General features: G+C 32.8%; 1 protein-coding gene across 1 annotated transcript in view; it reads right to left on the bottom strand.

The window, feature by feature from the left end:
• Positions 1-19396, bottom strand: part of Cnot4 (CCR4-NOT transcription complex subunit 4) — a 391020-nt gene that overhangs the window by 44248 nt on the left and 327376 nt on the right. The window lies entirely within an intron of this gene.

Genomic DNA, 19396 nt, shown 5'->3' with positions numbered 1-19396 from the left:
CAAAAAGGGCTGCTCTTACAAAATATATTTGTTATATAATTTTGGCATACTGATCAACAAATTTTAAAATGTACGGTGAGTTTCTAGATGTTTCCTTTTATAAGTTTTCACTATAACCCCGATATTTTAGCAGTAACTTAAAGTTTTAAAAAACTATGAAACGCAATTAGGTTTAATGCTATCAGTTTTTATCACATCTGAAATGATAAATGTTGCCATGATATTATACACACAACAGTCAGTAAAAACGCTGTCACTAGTCTTTGTGCGAGCGCAAAATTGCACTGTACTGATGTTACATTTCTCAGTATCTAAACGTGTTAATTATCACACCAACAAACATTTGCTATCACAGTTTATCTAAAACTTTTCTTGCCAGTAAATCTATTTAATACAAATTATAAGTTCTTGAAGAAATTATTCGAAAATTATTACAATAATAGTGATTTAACTTTAGTTATTTACATTCTGATTTGACAAAGTTCTTTTTTGAAACGTTATATAGCCTATCTTTTTTGAAAACAATAGGCTATATTAACTGAATTTTTCCAATTAAAATTACGATTAAAAGACAGGTCAAATACCATTATGCTTCTAAAAAACATTGGACAAGTGTTGTGTATGGAAATCGCCTAGTTAAAAATGCACTCTAAAAATGCATTGTTAGTTTATCTTCACGTGTAACTTTTAGTATGCAGTTAAATTCGATAGAATTACAATTGTGACAAAGTACAAATAAATATTAAATTACTACAAATAAACAAATCGTTTCTTTTTTATTTTAAAAGGCACAAACGTAAAAACAACCAAAAATTGTGTATATTTCATTTAAAACGGATGCAAAAATCTATCAGGCCTACCTAATAAAGGGCTGCACAAGCACATTCATATGCTACTCAACAATAACAACCAGTGTTGCCGTTTTGGTTATTTATAACCAAATTTGTTTTTTTTTTCCTGATGTGTAGATGTGTATTTATTTTTCATTTTGGTTACTTTTTTCAAAACATTTTGTTATAGATAGATTTTTCAATATTTAAATATACGCATATTTAAGACTGGTTGTGTATTCTAAAAAAATTTTTCGACATCGGTTTGTGTTAATCATTATACACCTATAATTGAACATGAGAGTTTTCATAAACAAATTATGTCTATCGTGATTGCTAATTGAAGCCAAAAGATTTGAGAAAGAGTAATTGGTTTAAAAGATATTTACGATTTTTGAGATTTTGGGATGTAAATGAGTTCCCAATATTGGTTTAATTACACCAGCGGAACAGACTTTTTGGTGCCGAATACGAGTTAATGAACTCTCAGTACTATGTTAAACCTGTTTTTTTCAGTCAGCTCGCGGTTTCGAAAGTTTTTATATTCACATTACATACCCTATTGTATGGTGTTTTTCTTCTAAATTTTGGGTAATACAGCATAGAATATGACATTTTTACCATTAAACTGGTCTACGTAAACATATGTTTATTTTGAGTATAATAATTCTGGTGGATGTTTCTTTTAGCTTTATTGAGGATAAATATAATGTTGCATTCCGAAAATTCTAAACAAGAATGTTTATTTTTAATATTTAGCTAGGTTCAACCTTTGCTATTGGTTTAGATTTTATTATAAATACTCTAATAAAAACTACCTATGTCGTATGTATAGAAGACATCTGTATAAAACTGTATTTACATTAGACAATGATATTTAAATTCAATTCGTTTTATTTATTAAAAATTTCATTAATAATTTATTTTATAAAAATGATAAAATACTTTTCTTGCTGTAGCCAGTAACGTAAATAAGCTAATTAGAAAGAACAATGTCCAACAAACCAAAAGTGTAATATTTTTAAATCTATGCCACTATTTGATATGTTTAAGTCAGGTTGTTTAAACTATAGTTTAAACAATATTTAATTGAATTTTTTTTATAAAAAAATGTAGTATTTATATATATATTTATTTATTAATTGAATTTTTTATCCAACAAATGTACTATTGATACATGTATATACACATTAATTGAATTTTGTAATTTTATTTGAATTTGTATTATTAATCGAAAATTGTAATATTAATTGAATTTTATATTATTGAATTGTTAGTATTTATAAATGCAGTAAAATAAGTACTACCTTAATATTTAAAACGATAATGAACTAAAATGTTAGTAATTAGGAAAATTTTAATGAAATGTTGCGGTATGTTAGATATACATAAGAAATTCCAAAACATCTTCGGGTTTTGGAATTAAACCTAGGCTTCTTTATGAAAACTAAAACTTATAATTGTTCACTTATCACCTAGCAACAGAAGCCTTAAGTTGCATATTTTATATTCCCTCTTTTTATATATTTTCTAAAATAAACCCTGAAACCTTTATAACGTTAAAGAAAAATCTCTGGTTTTCTAATTCTATTGGTAACGTACAACAACACATTAAAAAGGTAAAGTACCAAACACAATTGTACATAAGGAGTGAGATCGAAAAATTCTTAACACACGTTTTTCATTACATTTTTTAACCCAAGTATTATTTGAATTTTTTTTTGATCAAGTTACCTTTGAAAAACATGTCAGTTATTATGTGTAATGTCAATTATATTAATTTGTTTGTTAATCTGATTAAAATGAGTGACCAGAAAAAAGTGCGTACTGAAATTATTAAATATTTTCAACAAAACCCAACTTGGTCTTACAAAAAGTTGGCCAAGCATACAAAGGTCTGCCGTCAAACTGTTTCCAATGTTATTAAACAGTACCGGGAGAACTTGTCAGTTGATAGAAAACCTGGTTCAGGTAGAAGGAATGGTCCACATGATGTTTCTAAAGCCAAAAAAATAGAACGCATTTTCAAAAGAGCTCCCAACACATCCGGTAGGAAAGCAGCCCGGTTAGCTCAGTGCTCGGACTATTTGGTACGAAAAGTTAAAGCTAATGCAGGTTTAAAAACATACAAGGCTCAAAAAGTTCCTGACAGGAACGCTACTAAAAATTTAGAGGCCAAAAACAGAGCACGGAAATTGAAGTCAAGTTTTATAAAAAAATATTCTTGCTGCATAATGGATGACGAAACGTATGTTCTGGCAGATTTTTCGCAACTTCCAGGTCAAAAATTTTATGTTGCTGATGCTCGAGGGAATGTTGAAGAAAAGTTTAGGACCCAAAAGCAGACAAAATTTCCCAGAAAGTTCTTGGTATGGCAAGCAATATGCAGTTGCGGCAAAAGAAGCCACTCATTTGTTACAACGGGCTCTATAAATACCGAAATTTACATCAAGGAATGTTTACAAAAAAGGCTGCTTCCATTCATAAGACTTCATAATGTGTCCACTTATTTTTGGCCTGACTTGGCATCCTGTCACTATGGCAAACAAGCCCTTGAGTGGTACAAGAACAATAATGTGGTATTTGTACCAAGAGAGGCAAATCCTCCAAACTGCCCGGAGCTAAGGCCAGTGGAGAGATATTGGGATCTTGTTAAAAGAGAATTGAAGAGTACAAAAAAGGTGTCCAAAAGTGTGGTAGATTTTAAACGGAGATGGACTACATGTTCGAGCAAAGTGACAGAAAGCACTATAAAAACGTTAATGGAAGGGTTTCCGAAAAAGGTTCAAAATTTCATCACTAGTGATTAAAACTATAAAAATAATTTTTTTTGTAAATTGTAATAATAATTTCAATCAAATAAAAAAAAAATTAAAGCTGTAAGTTTAGTGGTTTCTTTTTTATAAACATATATGTATGTGAAGAATTTTTCGATCTCACTCCTTATATTCCTCAATATATATGTACACTAGAGTGCTCCAAAAAAATAAAATTGCGAATTTTGACCGTCCCCCCTCTAGAATTGTTCTATGTATCGTAGAAACACATTGTGTAAAATATTAGGATGATAGGATAACGTTAAATAAATTTCTTGTTCTAGTGGCCTGAGACACGTTAATGGCCTGGCGATTTTTTAATAACTTTAAAATTTTTTCACCAATTTTTGTCTTTTATATCTTATTATAACGACAATTACGTACACATTTCGATTATTTTAAATTAAATTGTAAAAGTCATTATTTAATGGCAAAATTTTTACAAAAACTGAAAAAATTGCATATTTTCCCCTTGTAAATGCACCTCAAAACTTCAGCGTCGTTGCGCCACCAGTTAACGTTATCCTATCATCCTAATATTTTACACAATGTGTTTCTACAATACATAGAACAATTCTAGAGGGGGGGACGGCCTGTACCTAGAAAGTTTTTTTCGTCCATACAATCTTGGAGCACTCTAATGTACACACTAACAATGCACTAATCCAATTTTACTTTTTCTTCATATTACCATAATCTCAATAATTATACTCACTTTATGAGTGAATATAATTATTCATTTTTTCCCCAAAAGAAAAGTAGTCTTTAACCATATCAAGGAGAAAGATTATAATATAATTTGTTTCCCCATACAAATTATATCACAGGTATTTAAAGTACATTTAAAAAAAATTAAATGATTTACATGCAGTAAAAATAATTGTGTAAAATAAAAAAATATCAAAAAAATAATAAAAGATTATTTCTGTCGATTTTTCAGAATATTAATAATTTATTTTCATAATATTCTAAATGTTGAAATCTTGACATAAAATTTATCTTGAAGTATAAAAACTTGTGTAGAATGTATTAAAAAAAATTAAATTTCATACTTCTCTTCATATTTTTTAAAAAAAAGTTAAAAACATGACGTTTGCAATAATTTTTTTTTGGTTACTTTTTAGCATTTTGGTTATTTTTTTAATCAAACTTGGTTACAAATAATTTGAGTGAGTGGCTACACTGATAACAACCAACGACATAACAAAACAACAGAGTATACAATGAGAGACAGCATATGACAATAAGAGTAAATATACAATGAGTTAATGGAATGCGATTTCAGGTCACAATCAAGACGAATTTATACAAGGTGGAGTCAGTCAAACAGCTGATAATTTTTTTTTCGCTTTTTGGTTCTAACAACTGTCAAAGCTTATTTTTATATTTAAATATCTACATATTCTAAGCTTATTAACAAATTATTTATTGTTTACATAAATAAGTAAAGCCCTCACTATTCAATTATCTACACTATGGCCCTAATTTTATAAAACGCAACGCCTCCATTTTCTTTGCGTTGCATTAAATTACAGTTTACAAATCACTGCGTTCAAGCAAGTGACTGCTCGCGTTGTAACATCTGATTTTTACGTTATTGTGATTGCAGTTGTTTGAAATTGTACATTTTATACAACGCAACGCTTACTTTTTTTGTCAATTTGATTGTCAAATTTAACGCTTCAATTTTCTTGGCGTAAGTTTAAAAAGTGGTCAAATAATCTTAAAAAAAATAACAAATATTTAAACATTTTTAAATATAATTGTTTCTATAATTTGAAAGTAAATTTTTAATTAGGCTTAAGTTCATTTATATTATAATTTATTTGTAATAATTCAAAGAATATCACTGAATACTAAAATTTTAGACAATTGGCAAATTGGAATGCATTTTCTACCCTGCCAAGGGCGTCATCAACAATCTTCATTGTCAAGGTCTATTTGTAAATATCATCTATTTAAATTACTATATATAAAAAAAGTTCGAATAATTACCAAAAATCTATAAATATAATTGTTTCTGAAATAAACCAACTTATGTAACTACTTCAGGTTTGGACTAGCATCAAATGTCTGCCCAGTACTGCAATTCTGTAAGTTTTTATATATTCCTACCGATGTCGTTAAGTAACGAAAAATATTGGTTGCTCTAACGAATTTAATATTCAGTATTTGAAGATAACGATTTCTCTCGGTAATACATATTAACGACGAATATAATTATAAATATAAATATCAACATTTTTAAAATTAAAAAAAATCATTTTTATTTATTAAAATGTTCACTGTATTTTCGTGTTGGTAGATAAAATTGTAGTCGTGTGAATAAATAATCGCATTTATATTTAAAAATCAAACACCAGCTCCCCCAAATACATATATTCGCGAAACGTACTGAAAACAGAAGAACAAGAGTTTTTTCTAAAAATCAAAGTAACCCAGTGTAATCCATATGTCTATGCCACCACAAGTGATCATTGATTCAGAATTTAGATATTTGTTGTTATAAGGACCGTCGAAAAATTCGGATGAATTTCCTTCTAAGAAAACGGTCTTAAAAACGATTTTTTAGCTTTTATATAAGTTTATACTCGTATCACATCGCTAAATTTGAATATAGGGATAAACATTATACACTCCAGAAATGTGTTAAATAAGGTGTTATAAAAGTTACTCTTAAAATTCGAATACTATTTTTTAAAAGCAAATGATAACACTGTGCTAGTTGAAAAAACTGCTAAGCGGGGCACCCGGTGGGTTAAACTAATTCAGGTACGCTGAATTCAGTGGTGCTAACCGTTTTTATAGGTTAGCTCGTATTTTCGAAATATACCGTTATTTCGAAAATGGAGGAGGTTGCACAAAATATATTCGCGTAACTCAAAAACGGTTTATTTTATTGAACAAACTGAAAAAACGAAATTCAGCAACAAAATTACCTTTAAGTAAGACATGTTTTTAATCTTCGCAGTCATTTTAGAAATATACATTTTTTTAGAAAAATTTCGAAATTTTTGGTTTTTAAAACGGCATTAAAAATTGGAAAATGCATATACGCTCTTGATTTTTAAATTCAAATGCATATAACTTTGGAGTCAGTCACGATTTGTAAACAATTCTTTTTTTGTTTGACATATACATTTGTAGTTAGTCCAATATAAGAAAAAATGTTGATAATTTAATTTTAAAATGCTCCTAAGCTATAAGAGATAGTTGATAGCCATGGTGAGGTTTTTTGTAGTGCTCGATGAGGAGATTGTATGTGTGTAAGTTTTTTAAAATCGGAACACAATCGAAGAAACAGGACCGTTTTAAAAATTTATCATACCCGAGTCCTACTTTGGGCACCCCTGGCCGCACCTTTGGTAGACTCATGCGATCAAAATTCAAACCTTAAACTCGTCAACACTTCTTTGCATGTGTCAAATTTCATTCAAATCGGACTAAGGGTTTAGATTTATTTCCCTCTTTTTTGTCTATACCTCTGTGCACTGCACGATGTAGCTAATTACTACGAGTTATGTGTCGGGTGTAAATATTAGGGGATATTTGTATTATTTTTTGTGAATAGAATGAAAAGTTGTGGACAGATTTTAATTATTTAGAGCTTGTTTTATTTTATTCGTTTTCTACATGTGTAAAAAAAATTAAGAGCGTATATGCATTTTTCAATTTTTAATGCCGTTTTAAAAGCTAAAAATTTCAAAATTTTTCTAAAAAAATTTTTTTTTGCCAAAAATTAAACGACTGCGAAGATTATAAACATGTTAAGCTTTACTTGAAGGTAATTTCGTTTTTCAGCTATTCAATAAACTAAACTGTTTTTGAGTTACGCGAATATATGTTGGTCAACCTCCTCCATTTTCGAAATAACGGTACATCTCGAAAATACGAGCTAACCTAAAAAAATGGTTAGCACCACTGAATTCAGCGTACCCGAATTAGTTTAAGCCGCTGTTGATGAACCCTCAGTACAATGTTAAACATGTTTTTTTTCCAGTCAGCTCGCGTTTTCGAAATATAGTGGTTTTTATATTCACATTACATACCCTATTTTTTGGCATTTTTCTTCTAAATTTTGGGTAATGCAGCTTAGAATATGATATTTTTTTAGCATTAAACTGGTCTACGTAAATATATGTTTCTTTTGAGTATAATAATTATGGTGTATGTTTTTTTAATATTTGTCTGATATTTCAAGAATATAAGAGAAAAAGGAAGGAATCAAAGATCAGCAAGGTTCCCCACCACTACACCAAATACACAGAGGACGTTGTTTCTAGGCAACGACAGATGGCATTATGGATGGATTTAATGGCAACATCGTACATGGAAGACGCACGATACTCCAATAATTAGGAAGGACAGTGCAATCTACATGGGAAATACGCGAAAAAACAACTACTTCAACAATTCGTATAAGATGGATATGCTTTGTAGAAGCCAAATGCCCCCAAGTGGGGTAATGGAGAAAAAAAAAATTTCAAGAATGTTGAAACTTCACTCTTTTAGCTTTATTCTCAATAAAATGTTATATTCCGAAAATGATAAAAAAAATAAAAATTTAACACTTCACATTAAAGGCATTAAAGTGAACATAGTTTTTAATTAAAATTAGTTAAAAATGTAATGAAATATTTGGATAATACCCCGAAATTTTACATCCTAAAAAATATTTTTTTTATAAATTAATTTTTTTGGTAATTTAAATCTAACGACAGCAATAGAAATTTGAGTTTTGTATTTACGTGATATACAAAAGTTAAAAACATGACGTTTCCAATAAATTTTTGTTGGTTATTTTTTTTTTAGCATTTTGGTTATTTTTTTAAACAAACTTGGTTACAAATATTTTGAGGTTGTGTCAACACTGGGGCTAGGTAACAGGGAAGCTAAAACTTCGTGCTCACTCTCATGTTTACTGAGAGAATTAAAGAGAACATAAAGCACATACACATGTAGTGACGGACAATACAATAGAATCACTACATATGAATTCGATTAAAGCGGTAAAACTACAATATTTGATTTCAAAATTTAAAATTTGTTCATTATATATTAATGCTCATAACGTAAACAATAAATAGAAAAAAATAAAATAAAAAAATAACACATTATTATGTTAAAAACGATGTCAAATCTAAAAGACTAAATAAAATATGCGACATTCAAATAGAATCAGTCTTAAAATGATTAAAAATAAAAAATCATCATAAGAATTCGTTGTTTTCTTAATATTTTGTTGTATATCAATTATATCTATTAACAGCATCGAATCTTTTGGGGATTGAATTTAACAAACTTTCGCATGTAGATCGGGAAATTGCATACCATATTTCCTGAATTTTCTGCCTTGTTTTTAAATTTTTCAGGTCCGAGTTTGTCTTTTACTATTTTCGATAGTATTTAAGTCTGGTTATTGAGACGGCCATTCCATAACATGAATTTTGTTTTATAAAAACCATTTTTTGGCAAGACCTGACGTGTGCTTTGGGTCATTATCTTGCTGGAAGAGCCATTTTAAGGGCATATTCCATTCTGCATGTGGCTTTATAACATTCTCCAAAATATTTACATACAAGTGCTTATCCATATTTTCTTTAATCCAATAAATTGGACGCAATACCAAGAAAAGCATCCCCATATAATAATATTTCTCCAACCATGTTTAAAAGTTTTTGATTTTTGCCATTTTTTGGACGTCTAACCCATGTCTTATCATCACTACCAATTACATTAATGGTCGTTTCGTCCGTCCACAACACATTTTGCCACTTTTTTATATTTTCTGGCCCACACCAATCCTTATGATTGCTCCTGGTTTTAAATGAAATATTGGTAGTGATTCTATTGTAATGTCCGTCACTGTATATGGTATATTCCTACAAGCAATTGTGTGCGTTCCCAGCAGTTAAGCAAGTAGTCAATGTATCCCTTAAAGACAGTAATTGTCACAAATGTCTTATCACTTGGCTTACTCCATTTTATATATTTTGGTCATTTGACACGTGTGCATTTTGTAGTGCAGAGAGAAGACAATTAGTTACTTTATGTGTCGAGGCCCAGGACGAGCCCAGCGATGACGACTTACTTGACATCGATATGGAGCCTCTCCTATAAATAATGTGACCTTCGCTCGCTATGCCTCTGGTTCTTTTGCACTATTGTGAATGGCGCTTAGGAAGATTGACAGTTGACAATTTAAGTCCTGTCAATCAGCTTAAGCGCCATTACAGTTTGTAAAAACCACCGGCAGCATCAGCAGCAACAAACCAACCCCTATTTGCAAAATAAACTTTTATAACGTTTGAGAAAACATAAATCTTTTATTTTTCCTACTTACGTTAAACCAATACACCAAGTAAGTGCATCCTGCATTTTTTGTATTCCCAAAGTTATTTATATATGTACATACATACACACGTATAAATAACTTTGGTTTCTATTTCTTTCAACCCCGTTGAAAGACAACAGCAAAAACAAAACCCTACAAATTTCCAAGCATAAAGCTAGAAATTTGTTTATGGTCCTTTTAAACCTTTATTGTACCAGTGATACAATAACTTTAGAACACATATAAACATTTTTATATTTCTTTTTTTGTAAATATCAAAATTTTAACTATAAATTTATACAAATCACAAATAAATATTAATAAGTATTGTTGTTTTATTAGTTGCATATTATAGTAACAAAACAAGACAAAAACAGTACGGTTTCATGCAACTCTGTGTGAAAATTGTCAGCAAGTGAAAAGAACAATCTAAATAAAATTTTATAACATATATTGTTTAATGCGGTTGATTTGCGAAAGTGAATAAAAATATTTTATTTAATTTATTATTTTCCTTACCTATAATTTCCGCGCATTCTCACTGCTAGCGGTTAATATAAACAAATTAAACAATTCATATTTATTTGTGATTTCCGCGCAATTTATTAAATTGTCAGCGGTATAATAACAAACTTGGTTCACATTACGTGAAATTATTAATAATTTATAATATAATATACTTATAAAAAGTAATTTCCGCGCATTTAAGGTGCCAGCGGTTTATTTATAAATTTAAAAGGAAAAATAAAATATTAAAGTTCACATTACGTGAATTTAATTCCATAATTTTTTAGTTTACTAAAAATAAGAATTGCTATTAAATTGCATTTATTTAGTAGTGAGTAATTACACTTTGTTGTTTACAAAACATTGCTTTATTGTTACTATTTGTGGCAATTACAAGCTATCTCAGCCAGCTAACATTTCAAAATCTTTAGCAATAATATTATCAAAAATTCCGCTTTGTAACGCAATTGCGGTTATATATCATTTAAAATATTGTATTATCGCATTAATAACATAATACATCAATATGGGTAGTCAAGCTCATTCGAAATTTGTCATCGAAACAGATAACTTGTTTGATGAATGCGAAAACTTCGCGAAATTAAATGTTGAGGATTTGACAGAATCCTTAGTAGAAGCGAAACTGGAATCCTTAGAAGAGGATTGGAAAACCATCCGAATTTCCTATGAGACAATTTATAGTACTTTAGATTCTGTAATATCTCAGGAATTTAAGGAATTGGCACGAACTAGATTCAGGGAATGTAAAGAAAAGTATCAGTGGACGAAGGCAAATATGAACGACCTTCTGAAGGCCGCAAAGGGTTCAGTAAATACACAGAATGGTCCACAGCATTCTTCTGTTTTGGGTAACTCCACATTCTTTCCAACAAATACTACATTTGACCTGTCTGAAATTGGTGTCCGAGTACCGGCTTGTGACATGAAGGTTTTTAATGGTAGTTATGAGGAATGGCCATCCTTTAGGGATATGTTTTCAGTACTTTATCATACTAATCCAAGAGTCTCCAAGGTTGAAAAGTTTTTCCATTTACTTAATAAAACTTCTGGAGATGCCTTAGCAATAATACAAAAATATCCCTTAACGGAACAAAATTATTTAGCGGCCTGGAATGCTTTAAAAGCAAGATATGAGAATAAGAAATTTTTGGTTGAAATTCAACTAAAAGCTCTTTTTAACATAGAGCCCGCTACTAATGAAACTAGCAATGATATTAATCGAATAAGGACAACTATATGTGATTGCCTTGCGATGTTAATAGGTCATGGTATTCGTGTTGATCAATGGGATCCAATTTTGGTATATTTGTGTAGTAGTAAATTACCAATACAGACAATTACTGCCTGGGAGGAATCTTTGGAAAGTGATTCCGAAATGCCATCCTGGATTCAGATGGATAATTTCTTAAAAAGTAGACATCGGGTAGTTGAAAGGATAGAGAGAGCACGTGAGCAAATTCATGTGAATGAAAGTAGTCATAAGAGTGATTCGAAACCGGGAACTAGTAGAAATAATACTGGTAAAAATTCGATTCAGCGATCAAGTTCGAATAATCAAAACTACTGTCGATTATGCAACGAGAATCATAATCTCAGAATATGCAAAAGGTTTTCAGACTTTAATGTCAGACAACGAATTGACTATGTAGAACGGAACAATATATGTAGCAACTGTCTATCACCAACTCACGTCAGCAAGGATTGTAAGAGTATATTCCGCTGTACGCAATGTAAAAATAAACATCACAGCTTATTACATTTGAATCAAAACGATAATAGTGAACAGATTAGAAGAAGTAATCAGGGTGGAAATAGACCGGTAAATTCGTTTCATACGGAATCAACACAACCGATAAATGATATAACATCGGGAAATGTTGATGTTGATTTACAGTGCCCTTCGTGCAGTAATGCAACTCCGACGAATGTCCAAACTCATTTGTCGGTTAATCATGACGATATTTTGCTACCAACTGCTTTGGTGCAAATTAATCATTTGGGTGATAAATTTACGGTTAGAGCACTGATTGACTCTGCATCGAAAAGGTCTTTCTTGACTGAACGAATTCAAAATAGGTTGAATTTGAAAACAGAATCTGCAAATTTCGAGATATGTGGATTAGGAGGTACAATAGTTGCTAATTCGAAGAAACTTTGTAACATAACATTATGTGCAGAGAAACATAATTTTAAGCTTGATACTCAAGCTGTGATTGTTTCAAACTTAACGAGTTTGATGCCATCAGCCTCAATTTCTAATCCTAATCTCACCGAGATTAGTGACTTAAAATTGGCGGATCCAACATTTTATGTTTCTTCTCATATTGACTTGTTATTGGGAAGCGACGTCATACCATATATTTTGCTTGAGGGAATTCGAAAAAATATTTTGGGAAATATGATTGCACAGAACTCAGTTTATGGTTGGTTTATTTATGGCCCATTCAAGATAAACTCGCTTTCACTCGTTGCGGTCAATGTAAGTGAAAAGGCAAAAGAGGAAATCGATATAGGTATTCAGCTTAGGAAATTTTGGGAAACAGAAGAGATTTCCAATAATTCTGTCTTATCCGAAGAAGACAAAATTTGTGAGAAACTTTTTGAGAAAACCACTTTTCGACGAGAAGATGGGCGATATGTGGTAAAATTACCATTCAGGCAAGAGTTTCCTAAATCAATATTTTTGGCTTCATCTCGCTATCAAGCAAGGAAGCAATATATTCATATGGAAATGAATTTGGAAAAAAAATCCTACCTTAATATTTATAATGACATTTTGAGGGAATATATTGATTTGGGTCATATGCAAAAATGTAATTCTGCCGAAATAAATGAAAATGGTAAATATTTCTCGTATTATTTGCCTCATCATGCAGTTTTCCGACCTGAGAGTGCTTCAACGAAAGTCCGAGTAGTTTTTAATGGATCACGTAAAACACAAAGTTCATATTCATTAAATGATATTTTATATAGTGGGCCAACTCTTCAGTCAGATCTTATGACTATAATTTTGAATTGGCGGAAGTATAAGTTTGTTTTCAATGGTGATATTGAAAAAATGTATCGTCAAATAATGATTAATGATTCGGATAAACCCTATCAGAGAATATTGTTCCGCAATACCAATACAGGCAACATAGAAGATTATGAATTAGCTACGGTAACTTTTGGTATAAATTGTGCACCTTTCTTAGCAATTCGAACACTTCTACAGTTAGCAGATGACACGGAAACTAATAATCCTTTATCGTCAAGAATATTGAGAAATGAGACATATGTAGATGATGTGTTATCAGGGGGACATACTTTGGAAACAGCAGTAGAGTCTCAGAGACAGTTGTGCACCGCACTTAATTCTGCTGGCTTCCCATTGAAGAAAATAACTGCAAATCATCCACTATTATTGGAACACATTCCAAAAGATAATCTTTTGAATGACGATTTCTTAAAATTTAAGGATTCAAGTTCCACAAAGACTCTTGGAATTCGTTGGAACGCTATGAGTGATTCTTTTAGTTACAAAATGGAGGAAATTTGTATAGGAAATACGGTAACGAAACGCCAAATCTTATCTTGCGTGGCGAAATTTTTTGACCCGGCAGGATGGCTAACGCCTATAATTATTCAAGCCAAAATTCTCCTTCAGGAATTATGGCAAGATGGTGTCGAGTGGGACGAGAGTGTTAAGTCACATATTTTTATAAAATGGAACATTTTTATCGAAAATGCCCAATATATTGAAGAAATAAAAATACCACGCTGGGTTAATTTTCAACCTGAAAACTTTATTCAGTTGCATGGTTTTTGTGATGCCTCAGAGAGAGCATACTGTGCCGCTCTTTACATAAGATCTGAGAATCCGAACAATAGAAGCACACATTTATTAGTGGCTAAGAGCAAGGTAGCACCGTTACAAAAACTTAGTCTTCCACGTTTGGAATTGTGTGGCGCTTTACTACTTTCCAAGTTAGTAAGGCATGTCTTATTTAATAACTTGTTCCCAAGTTCATCCGTTCATTTGTGGACTGACTCCACCATTGTTCTTGCATGGCTTCAGAAACATCCATCTTCGTGGAAAACTTTTGTAGCCAATAGAACTTCTAAAATTATTGAAAATGTTGGGGATGCCACATGGAGACACGTATCCACTTCCGAAAATCCGGCCGATCTCGGAACAAGAGGATGCAAGCCACAGGAGTTATTGAATAATCCATTATGGTGGCATGGACCAATTTGGCTTCTTAGTTCTCAAGAACATTGGCCAACTTTTAGCCAACCATTCCAAGAACCCCCAGAACAAAGGAAAAGAATAGAAGTTAATTGCATAACCGATTCAGTCCATTCCTCGCCTTCCAACAATGCTTCAAATGCTCAAAATATATTGACTAATGACAAATCTCCACCTTCAAGGTGTCAGATTACGCGAGCAAAAAGAGAAATTGGTGATGAATTCTATATAATCAACAGTTTCACAAGATATCACCGAGCACTTCGCGTGATAGCCTATGTTTATCGTTTCTGCAGTTTAGCCTCCAACAAGAGTACAAATCGAGCTGAACCTCTAACGCAGAACGAGCTCAATAAATCTAAGATCGCATTAATTCGATTAACTCAAAGAGCTTATTATGCTGACGAATATAAAGATTTGTCCAACTTCAAATCTATCTCAAAAAAAAAGCTCGTTAATAACATTAAACCCTTTCCTAGACTCAAACGGACTTCTAAGAGTTAACGGTCGCTTAGTTAATTCATCTTTGAGCTATGAGGAAAAATTCCCAATAATCATTCCATACAAATCAAACTTATCCGAAATGATTCTTGATTTTATGCACAAGAATCTAATGCACGCTGATATCTCTCTTATGATGAGTATGGTGCGATACCAATTCTATATACCCGCCCTAAAGAGAGCAGTTAAAAAATGCGTGAACAAATGCTTGACGTGCGTTCGTTATAAACAGAAAGTCTTATCTCAGATAATGGCAGCCTTACCAGCTGAGAGAACTACGTTCTCCTTACCGTTTACCTTTACTGGTGTAGACTTTGCTGGTCCGTTTCAGATAAAAGCCGGCCATTTGAGAAATTCTCCATACATGAAAGGCTACGCCTGTATATTTGTATGTTTTGCTACTCGGGCTATACACCTAGAACCATGTTCTAATCTTTCATCTGAGGCTTTTCTGGCCACATTTGATAGGTTCGTCGGAAGACGAGGGTTACCGAAACGTTTGATGTCTGACAACGGTACCAACTTCGTAGGCGCAAGTAAAGCATTGCTTGCTGAATATGCGATGTTCTTAGAGAAAGCTTCAAAGAACATATCTGAAAGATATGCTCTCCACGGCTTCGAGTGGAAATTCATTCCCCCTAGTGCACCGCATATGGGAGGCCTGTGGGAAGCTGGAGTTAAAAGCTTCAAGCTTCACTTTAGGAAGGTTGTAGGAAATCAAAAATTTAATTTCGAAGAATTCTCTACTCTTTTAGTTAGAATTGAAGGCGTTCTTAACTCTCGTCCTTTATCTCCGATGACCGAGGACCCTGAGGATTTAAACGTATTAACTCCCGGACACTTTCTACGAGGTGCGCCTATAATGGTTCCCCCGGAAATGGCAGAGGATGACTTAAATATTTCCCTTCTTAACCGATGGGAGAAACTAAAGGCTCTTCACCATCGATTTGCGCAAAGATGGAAAGCAGATTATTTACAAGAACTGCACAAACGCTACAAATGGCGTTATCCAAAGAAGGAATTGATTGTAGCATTGAGAATATTTATCATGGATCTGACAAACGAGTGAGAGTAGCTGATATTCGAACCCAATATGGTTTGGTTACTAGGCCTATTGTAAAACTTTGTTGGTTGCCAATCTCGGATAAGTAGCTTATTTCTCTGTTTTTACTATTATATGTCCTCATATGTAATCACTATTTCAAATATTGTTTACCTAATTTCCTTTTTTTTCTCCTTGGTTTTCCCCTTTTTTTGTGTATTTTCAGATAAAAATGGACCCCATTAGACGCGCGGAAATCTGCTTGATTTGCTTTCAAGCCCATCAACTAGGTTCTTGCAGAATCCTTAAAGGGTTTTCGGTCCGTCAACGTGCGTACAGTGTGAGAGTTCACAGGTACTGTTCCAACTGCCTATCACAAGGCCACCACGTAAGGGACTGTAATTCAACTACCGCATGTGGTCGATGTGGACAGAAACATCACACTCTACTCCACAAGGAACGACGTGTGGAGTCTGATGTAGTTCCCAACTCAGAGGCGCTCTGTCCAAGATCGGCTACAGATCCATAATCGTGTAACTTCACCTCAACCACTGCAGAGGTTGCAACGCACTGCGCGTCGAGTAGCTGACGATGAAGTCCACCAGCGCACCCGTGACAACAGTCGAGAGTCGGAGGCCCTTCAAGTTCTAACCTCACGGCAAAGGCGCTCACGAAGGAGGCCTAATATGTTGCAGCGACAATTGGAACAGCAAGCCGTCGGACAGGCCACAACCCACCAGCTGCTTCGTCAAATGGTCGCCACAATGAACCGCCTAAGCGAAGCCATTTTAGTTGCACCCGTGCAAGGGGGCCGGCATGTCGAGGCCCAGGACGAGCCCAGCGATGACGACTTACTTGACATCGATATGGAGCCTCTCCTATAAATAATGTGACCCTCGCTCGCTATGCCTCTGGTTCTTTTGCACTATTGTGAATGGCGCTTAGGAAGATTGACAGTTGACAATTTAAGTCCTGTCAATCAGCTTAAGCGCCATTACAGTTTGTAAAAACCACCGGCAGCATCAGCAGCAACAAACCAACCCCTATTTGCAAAATAAACTTTTATAACGTTTGAGAAAACATAAATCTTTTATTTTTCCTACTTACGTTAAACCAATACACCAAGTAAGTGCATCCTGCATTTTTTGTATTCCCAAAGTTATTTATATATGTACATACATACACACGTATAAATAACTTTGGTTTCTATTTCTTTCAACCCCGTTGAAAGACAACAGCAAAAACAAAACCCAACAAATTTCCAAGCATAAAGCTAGAAATTTGTTTATTATGCATCCCAAGTAATCTATCGTGAAGACAATTGTCACTGAAGTGTCTCTAAGTAATCTAGAGTGTAGTCACTTTAAACGTTTTGTGAGTAATTCGTACAAACTGGGTTTTTACAAATTGTATTAATATAATTCTCATACAGTTTATTTTTATTTTTGCTTAAGTATACTGATATCCCATGTAACATAGCATGAAGTCAATAGTCACTTTAGTGTCTCGTAGTAACCTATGGTGAAGTCACTTCAAACTTTTTTTGTACTGCACTTTATATTACCCACCATAAGCGTTGACTACTTTCGATCAGCTATCCGATAGTCACATTGTAATCAAAAGGGTCAATTGACCCCCTGCTTAGGACATGCACGAGTTAAAATAACTAGTCAAGTAGCTGATGTCATGTCGACTGTGATAGAGATTGGACGTGTTCTATTTTTTACTCCGAGTTAATTCGTTATCCTAATGTTTTTATCGGGAAATAAATATGTATAAATTACACCTGTTTTTTATTAAAGGACGCTTATATTTTAATAATATTAAATAAAAAAAAATCAAAACATAAACTAAAAGACAAATAAGTAAAGAAAATTCTTTATTTCTTTTTCGAACCTTTTTTGTACATTAACATTAAATAAAGATCAAGAGTGTTAACTAAATTATTTACAACTACTCTTACATGAGTCTCTTAAACGAAAACAGTGAGCGAAGGTTGAGTGTAAACGGCAGAAATGCATACGTAACAGTTAATGCAGATGAAAAAAATAAAAACAAAACAAACAGAAGAATAGATGACAGCTTGTTTTTAACCGCCAAGCCTGTTAACCGTGCTCGTTCTTGTTCCCCCGCATTGTCAACAACTAATGATTGTCAAACTAAAGAAAACCCAACAGCTGTTAATCTGGAGTTACCAAAAAATACAAATACTTTATTTACGCCTGAAAGTATGCTAGCAATATCAGCTTCAGAAACGAAATCCACCACACCGACTACAATTAAAATTAACCCATTAAGCGGCGCAATACCCAATATTAGTCAACCATTAAATAAAGATAGCAAATCCCAAATACAGGTTGGAATGGACCGGTATGTTACAGTATTAAAAAGGGCACGAAGTCCCAAGTCTTCGAAAGCGGCACCCTTGGCTAAATTATATAAGGATAGTGAACCTGATAGACTAAATAATGAAAATCGTTTTTTTATTCTGGAATGTGAATGTGCTGTCGAGCGGAGAACCAACATACTGGCCTACTGACCCAAGCAAAATACCCGATGTCATTGATTTTGCAGTTACAAAAAATTTACCAATGGAACTAATACAGGTTAAATCTTCATTAGAATTATCCTCGGATCACTCACCCACCTTCGTTACTCTATTGAACCCCCTAGAAATAGTATCCCCGACTGGTCACTCTGCAATATCAAGCACGAAAATAAATTGGTTGAAATATAGAAAATATATTAGCACACACAGTACAGAAAATATATCTCTAAGAACACCAGAAGATATCGATATCTCACTCAAAAATTTTTGAACAAAACTTAAAACTTGCTGTTGAACACTCAAATAACCCAACAAATAAGATACAATAGACTCTATTCTGCAGACATTGAACAGTTATTAGCTGAAAAAGGAAGAGTTCGTCGAGAGTGGCAACTCTATAGATCCCCTCAACTTAAAACGGAGCTCAGAAAATGTCGCAAACGCCTCAGTATGCTTCTTCACATACGCAAAACTGAATCGATTAATAAATATCTGGAGAACTTAGATGCCACCCAGTACTCAAACTACTCTCTATGGCGAGCTACAAAAAAATTAAAAACACCTGTTAT

This window comes from Calliphora vicina, chromosome 2, assembly GCF_958450345.1.
Source record: "Calliphora vicina chromosome 2, idCalVici1.1, whole genome shotgun sequence".
NCBI lineage: Eukaryota > Metazoa > Arthropoda > Insecta > Diptera > Calliphoridae > Calliphora > Calliphora vicina.
This window is presented reverse-complemented; position numbering and strand designations above follow the sequence as displayed.